The following is a 6,956-nucleotide window of genomic DNA, read 5'->3' as shown; positions in this document are numbered from 1 at the left end:
CAATTTCTGTTCCATTCCCACATTTATCTGATACCTCTTTCGGTGTCCTGAATTTAGTTTGTAGGGAAGAAGGAATCTCTTAGCTGGGCAGTTACTCTGCTTAAGATTGTCTGAGGTTCATCTCGGATGAGCCACTAGTCTCTCTCCAAGTATGGAAGCAACAAAAGACATCTTCATAAGGTCAGCCTGCACTTATTACTGCTGTCATCTCTGGTTACTTAATAAACACTTTGCATTTTTGAAGTGCTCTGCAAACACACCGGAAACTTTAAGGACAATTTGCACAGAAACTTAAAGATTCCACGTCTTGGGCTTCCCTGGTGGCGCAGTGGTTAAGAATTCACCTGCCAATGTAGGGGACACGGGTTCAAGCCCTGGGCGGGGAAGATCCCACATGCCGCGGAGCAACTAAGCCCATGCAACACAACTACTGAGCCTGCACTCTAGAGCCCGCGTGCCACAACTACTGAAGCCCGCACGCCTACAGCCCGTGTTCCGCAACAAGAGAAGCCACCGGCAATGAGAAACCCGTGCACCGCAACAAAGAGTAGCCCCAGCTCGTCACAACTAGAGAAACCCCGTGCGCAGCAACCAGGATCCAATGCAGTCAAAAATAAATAAATTAATTAATTAATTTTAAAAAATAATAAGAAAAAATAAATTCTTCAGGCTCAGGAAGAGGAGTTACTCTAAATTCCCAATGACTGCAAGTCACTTATTCACCTAGGTATTTAGGTATATTTATTAATATACCTAATTATTTAGGTATATTATTCACCTAGGTATTTAGGTATAAATTTCCAGCATATCCTGAAACACTGTTATTTTGAAAAACCTGTACCATATTAAATTAAAGATCATTAAAATAAACATATTTTCTTCAGTCTTACTGTGTAATTGCAAAAAATGTTCTCCCCGGGGTCATTTAATTTATCTAAAACTAAAGCACGTTTTTTTTCCCACTTAAGGAGGTGATGATGAAGTGAAAATATAAAGGAAAAAAGCCCACTTTTTGTTTTTGCTTTGTATACACTCTATTATTCTGAAAGGTCCATCATTTTGAAAGCTTAAGGTATATGAATCATTTCACTGCAAAGGTATATACATATATCTATATCTACGTCTATACAGCTGTTTCATGACTTTCAATATGTGTTCATAGATTGCTATTATATCTTATCATTAATAAACATTTATATTATATTAAAAACTCTTTAAAAAAGATACAAATGAACTTATTTCCAAAACAAAAAGAGACTCACAGATATAGAAAACAAACTTATGGTTACCAAAGGGAAAAGGAGGGTGGGGAGAGGGATAAATTAGGAGGTTGGGATTAACATATACACACTACTATACATAAAATAGTTAACCAACAGTATATAGCACAGGGAACTCTACTAAATATTTTGCAATAACCTATAAGGGAAAAGAATCTGAAAATATATATATATAAACATTTATGTATATAACCGAATCACTGCTGTACACCTGAAATTAACTGTAAATCAACTGTACTTCAATAAAAACAATTTTTAAAATTTTAAAAAACTCTATTCAAAGCAAGCTTTTACTAATTGTTGTATTTCATGTAATTATGACCTCCTACAGCTTCCTTGTAGCACTTAAACAAAGAATCAACAGGGGGGATACAAAATCCCCAAATGATTTTGACATTTGGACCAATCACATCACTTGAGCCAAGACTCTTTGTTCTTAAAATCTCAGCTGGCTGTTCTAATGGCTGGCTACCCACCCGGCCCACCAAGCAGGGTTGTTTGTCAAGACTTTGAGGCACATATTCTGCTTCCAGAATCAACACTGCATAGTGATTATTTCTCTCACTTTTTTGTTTCTTTTCCCCCAATACTTTATTTTCAATAATCTTCACTTTCCTGAAGGAACTAATTTGGGGAATGGGGACCACTCTTTCAAAAAAAAAAGTTAAAGTTAGTATTTTAATCCCCCAAAGGCAAGGACTATAAAGAACATTCCAATCACATGACCGCACCACATTTTTGTGTTTAAATTAAGCCAGGGTTATGAGGGCGATTAATAACACACACTGACTCAAAAAGTCAGCTGGCATGATTAGGAAGGGCAAACTTTTCTGGTTTTAGTAGAGAAACAAAATAAGCATATAATTGACCTTTGCATTCCATTCTACTTGAAAAAGGCTTTCCAGCCTTTTAAAAAATCTTCATACTTCTGGTCCATATCACACTCGGAATTAGATACTTTAAAAATATGCCATTAACCAAATTTTGTCTTGGCAGCTGGTTTAAATATTTATGTAAGATATGTAGCAGTTGCTGCACTTAGAATTTAAAACAGATGGCAGGACTATATTGGCACTGTGCATTACTGGCAGAAGTGGACCATTTGAACTTTCTTAAAGTTTTGCAGCTTTGAAGCTTGAGGGGACATAATTGACCCTCTTTTCCTCTGTCCTTAGGGGAGCACAGAATTGGTTAGGGATGCTAACTCAGAAATCATGACACTGAAGATGTGGGCAGCTGTTTAGGAGAGTGAATGTAAGAGGCAGGTACCCGTAGGATTCTCCCCTCCCCTCCCCTTCCAGTTCACTTATTCTGTCTCCTTGTTAAGGCATTTACTTCATTTTCTGGGTCTCTGGAGACTTATTGCTGGCACACATTCCCACACCGAGACAATTCATTTTCCTCATCAGGAAAGATTAAGAAAAGAATAGAAGACTGTGTGAAGGCAAAATGCAAAGTCCAACATTTCTCTGCTGACCTCAGCTACTAATGACCCAAAAGTCCATATCTTGGTAGAATCTTAAAGATTCTAAGAGCTTAGCACAGGGTCTGGCACATAGTAGGTACTCAGTAAATCTTGAACAACGGAATGTTTCCTCCAGCTAGACTTTCCTCAGCCTTTTTGTGTTTTTAAAATTGAAGTATAGTTGATTTACAATGTTGTGTTACTTCAAGTGTACAGCAAAGTGATTCAGTTACACACATATATACTTCTTCAGTCTTTTCTATTATAGGCTATTACAAGATATTGAATATAGTTTCCTGTGCTATAACATGGATGGGCCTAGAGATTATCATACTAAGTGAAGTAAGCCAGAAAGAGAAAGACAAATACCTTATGATATCATTTATACGTGGAATCTAAAATACAACATAAATGAACTTATCTATGAAACAGAAGCAGAATCACAGACATAGAGACCAGACTTGTGGTTGCCAAGGCGGGGGGTGGGGAGGGATGGATTGGGAGTTTGGGATGAGCACATGCAAACTATTACATATATGTATAACTGAATCACTTTGCCATACACCAGAAACTAATACAGCATTGTAAATCAACTATACACTTTAATAAAACAAATTTAAAAAATAATAAACCATGTTTCTTTGTTTTGCTGATGTAAAAATTATAAAACGAACACAACCTCCATGTCATAACTCAATATCACATCAAATGAGAGTCCCACTTTACTCTTACCTATTTCCACTCTTCCTGTCTCCCCAGAAGTAAGCAATGATGTCAGTTCGGTACATACATTGCCTCTTTTTTCCTATTCATTTGCATTTATAGGTACTCATGGAAATATATCATTTTAATAACATATATTAGTTACGGATGCATACTTATATATTAGACATATAAACATACGCGTGGAAATAATAAACATGAAGTTCAAGATAAGGTTATGAAAGAGCTGCCCTCCTCTCTCAGTCACAACAGAGTGTGAGAGTTCACTTCCGGCTCTTTGTCTAGTGCCCATAGGTGAGAGCTGCCTTTCAGAATATTAGCGCCTGGATCTCACTGCTAGAACAGGCATCAACGAGACACACAGTGCTGCACCGGTTGGGCTTCGTGGCAGCGTGTTTAAATTTAAGCTGAGTTTTCTGCACAGTGTGTTGGTTTCCATCAAACTCCAGATCTGAAGCCAACTTCTCCAGGAGGCTTGCTGCACTGCCCCACCCTGCCTCAGCCCCCACTGTGAAGTGTGACGCCCTTCTCCAGTTGGCAGAATACAGGCGCGCCTCCTTTCGTTGTGCTTCGCTTCATTGCACTTCACAGATGTTGTATTTTTTAAGAACTGAAGGTTTGTGGCAACCCTGCAACGAGCAGGTACTATCGGTGCCATTTTTCCAACAATCTGCTCATTTGATGGCTCTGTGTCACATTTTGGTAATTCTCACAATACTTCAAACATTTTTATTATTATTATGTTTGTTATGGTGATCTGCGGTCACTGATCTTTGATGATACTATTGTCATTGTTTGGGGGCACCAACCAAGAACTTTATCAATAAATGTTGTGTGTGTTCTGACAGCTTTACTGACCGGCCATTCTCCATCTCACTCCCTCTCCTTGGGCCTCCCTGTTCCCTGAGACACAATATTGAAATTAGGCCAATTTATAACCCGACAATGGCCTCTAAGTGAAAGGAAGGATGCACACCTCTCGCTTCATTTTTTTCCGCTGTGCAGCTTGCAGGCTCTTAGTTCCCTGACCAGGGATGGAATCAAGGCCACGGCAGTGAAAGCGTGGAGTCCGAACCACTAGACCGCTAGGGAATTCCCAAGAGACGCATGTCTCTCACTTTAAATCAAAAGCTAGAAATAATTAAGCTTAATGAGGGAGGCATGTTAAAAGCTACATAGGTTGAAAGCTAGGCCTCTTGCTCCGGTCAGGCAAGCTGTGAATGCAAAGGAAAAGTTGGGTTTTTAAAAAAATTTTTTATTGGCATATAGTTGATTTAAAATGCTGTGTTAGTTTCAGGTGTACAGCAAAGTGAATCAGTTATACATATATGTATATCCCCTCTTTTTTTTTTTTTTAGATTCTTTTCCCATATAGGCCATTACAGAGTACTGAATAGAGTTCCCTGTGCTATACAGTAAGTCCTTATTAGTTATCTATTTTATATATAGTAGTGTGTATATGTCAGTCCCAATCTCCAAATTTATCTCTCTCCCTTCCCAGGAAAAGTTCTTGAAGGAAATTAAAAGTGTTACTCCAGAGAACACAGGAATGATAAGAAAGTAAAACAGCCTAATTACTGATATGGAGAAAGTTTTAGTGGTCTGGAGAGAAGATCAAACCAGCCACAATATTCCCGTAGGCCAAAGCCTAATCCAGAGCAAGGCTCTAATTCTCTTCAATTCTACGAAGGCTGAGAAAGGTAAGGAAGCTGCAGAAGAAAAGTTTAGAGCTAGCAGGGGTTTTGGTTCATGAGGCTTAAGGGGAAAAGCTGCCTCCACAAGTTGGACGGGCAAGGTGAAGCAGCAAGGGCTGATGTAGAAGCGGCTGCCAGTTACCTAGAAGAGCTAGCTATGACAATGAATGAAGGTGACTACACTAAACAACAGATTTTCAGTGTAGATAAAACAGCCTTCTGTTGCAAGAAGATGTCAGCTAGGACTTTCATAGCTAGAGAGGAGAAGCCAATGCCTCGCTTCAAAGCTTCAAAAGACAGCCTGACTATCCTGTTACAGGCTAATGCAGCTCATCACACAGTAAGTTAAAGCCAATGCTCATTTACCATTCCAAAATCCTGGAGCCCTTAAGAACTGTGCTAAATCTACACTGCCTGTGCTTTATAAATGAAACAGCAAAGCCTGGATGATAGCATGTGTGCTCACAACATAGTTTACTAAATATTTTAAGCCCACTGTTAAGAACTACTGCTTCAGAAAAAGAGATTCCTTTCAAAATATTACTGCTCATTGACAAAACACCGGGTCACCTAAGAGCTCTGATGGAGATATACAACGAGATTAATATTGTTTTAATGGCTGATAACACAACATCTATTCTGCAGCCCAGGGATCAAGGAGTCATTGCAACTGTCTTATTATTGAAGAAACACATTCCATAAGGCTACAGCTGCCATAGATAGTGATTCCTCTGATGGTTGTGGGCGAGGTCAACTGAAAGCCTTCTGGAAAGAATTCACCATTCTAGATGCCATTAAGGACATTCTTATGGGAATAGGTCAAGATATCAATATTAACAGGAATTTGGAAGAAGTTGATTCCAGCCCTCATGGATGCCTTTCAGAGGTTCAGGACTCCAGCAGAGGAAGTAACTGCAGATGTAGTGGAGACAACAAGAGAACTAGAATCAGAAGTGGAGCCTGAAGATGTGACTGAATTGCTGCAATCTCACGATAAAACTTTTGCAGATGAGGAGTTGCTTCTCATGGATGAGTAAAGAAAGTGATTTCTTGAGATGGAATCTACTCCTGGTGACCATGCTGTGAAGACTGTTGAAATGACAACAAAGGATTTAGAATAGTACATAAACGTAGTTGACAAAGCAGTGGCAGGGTTTGAGAGTATTAACTTCAATTTGGAAAGACGTTCTACTGTGGGTAAAATGCTCTCAAACAGCAGTGCATGCTGCAGGGAAAATCGTTCATGAAAAGAAGAGTCAATTGATGTGGCAAACTCACTGTTGTCTTATTTTAAGAAACTGCCGCATCCACCCCAGCCTTCAGCCACCACCCTGATCAGCCAGCAGCCTGCAGCCTCGAGGCCAGGCCCTCCACCAGCAAAAAGATTACAAATAACTGAAAGTTCCAATGATGGTTAACATTTTTTAGCAATAAAGTATTTTTAAATTAAAGTATGTAGGACTTCCCTGGTGGCCCAGTGGTTAAGAATCCACCTGCCAGTGTAGGGGACACGGGTTCAAGCCCTGGTCCGGGAAGATCCCACATGCTGTGGAGCAACGAAGCCCGTGCGCCACAACTACTGACCTTGCGCTCTGGAGCCTGTGAGCCACAGCTACTGAGCCGAAGCGCCGCAACTACTGGAGCCTGCGTGCCTAGAGCCCGTGCTCCGCAACAAGAGAAGCCACCACAATGAGAAGCCCACGCACCGCAACGAAGAGTAGCCCCCACTCGCTGCAACTAGAGAAAACCTGTGCACAGCAACAAAGACCCAATGCAGCCAAAAATAAAATAAAT

The 6,956-nt window shown here is 40.0% G+C and overlaps 1 pseudogene; it reads left to right on the top strand.

Moving 5' to 3' along the window:
- The first annotated feature begins 4,584 nt into the window (after positions 1-4,584).
- LOC116741308 lies at positions 4,585-6,580 on the top strand (annotated as a pseudogene).
- The last annotated feature ends 376 nt before the right edge of the window (positions 6,581-6,956 follow it).

The sequence above is a fragment of the Phocoena sinus genome, chromosome 16, assembly GCF_008692025.1.
Source record: "Phocoena sinus isolate mPhoSin1 chromosome 16, mPhoSin1.pri, whole genome shotgun sequence".
NCBI lineage: Eukaryota > Metazoa > Chordata > Mammalia > Artiodactyla > Phocoenidae > Phocoena > Phocoena sinus.
This window is presented reverse-complemented; position numbering and strand designations above follow the sequence as displayed.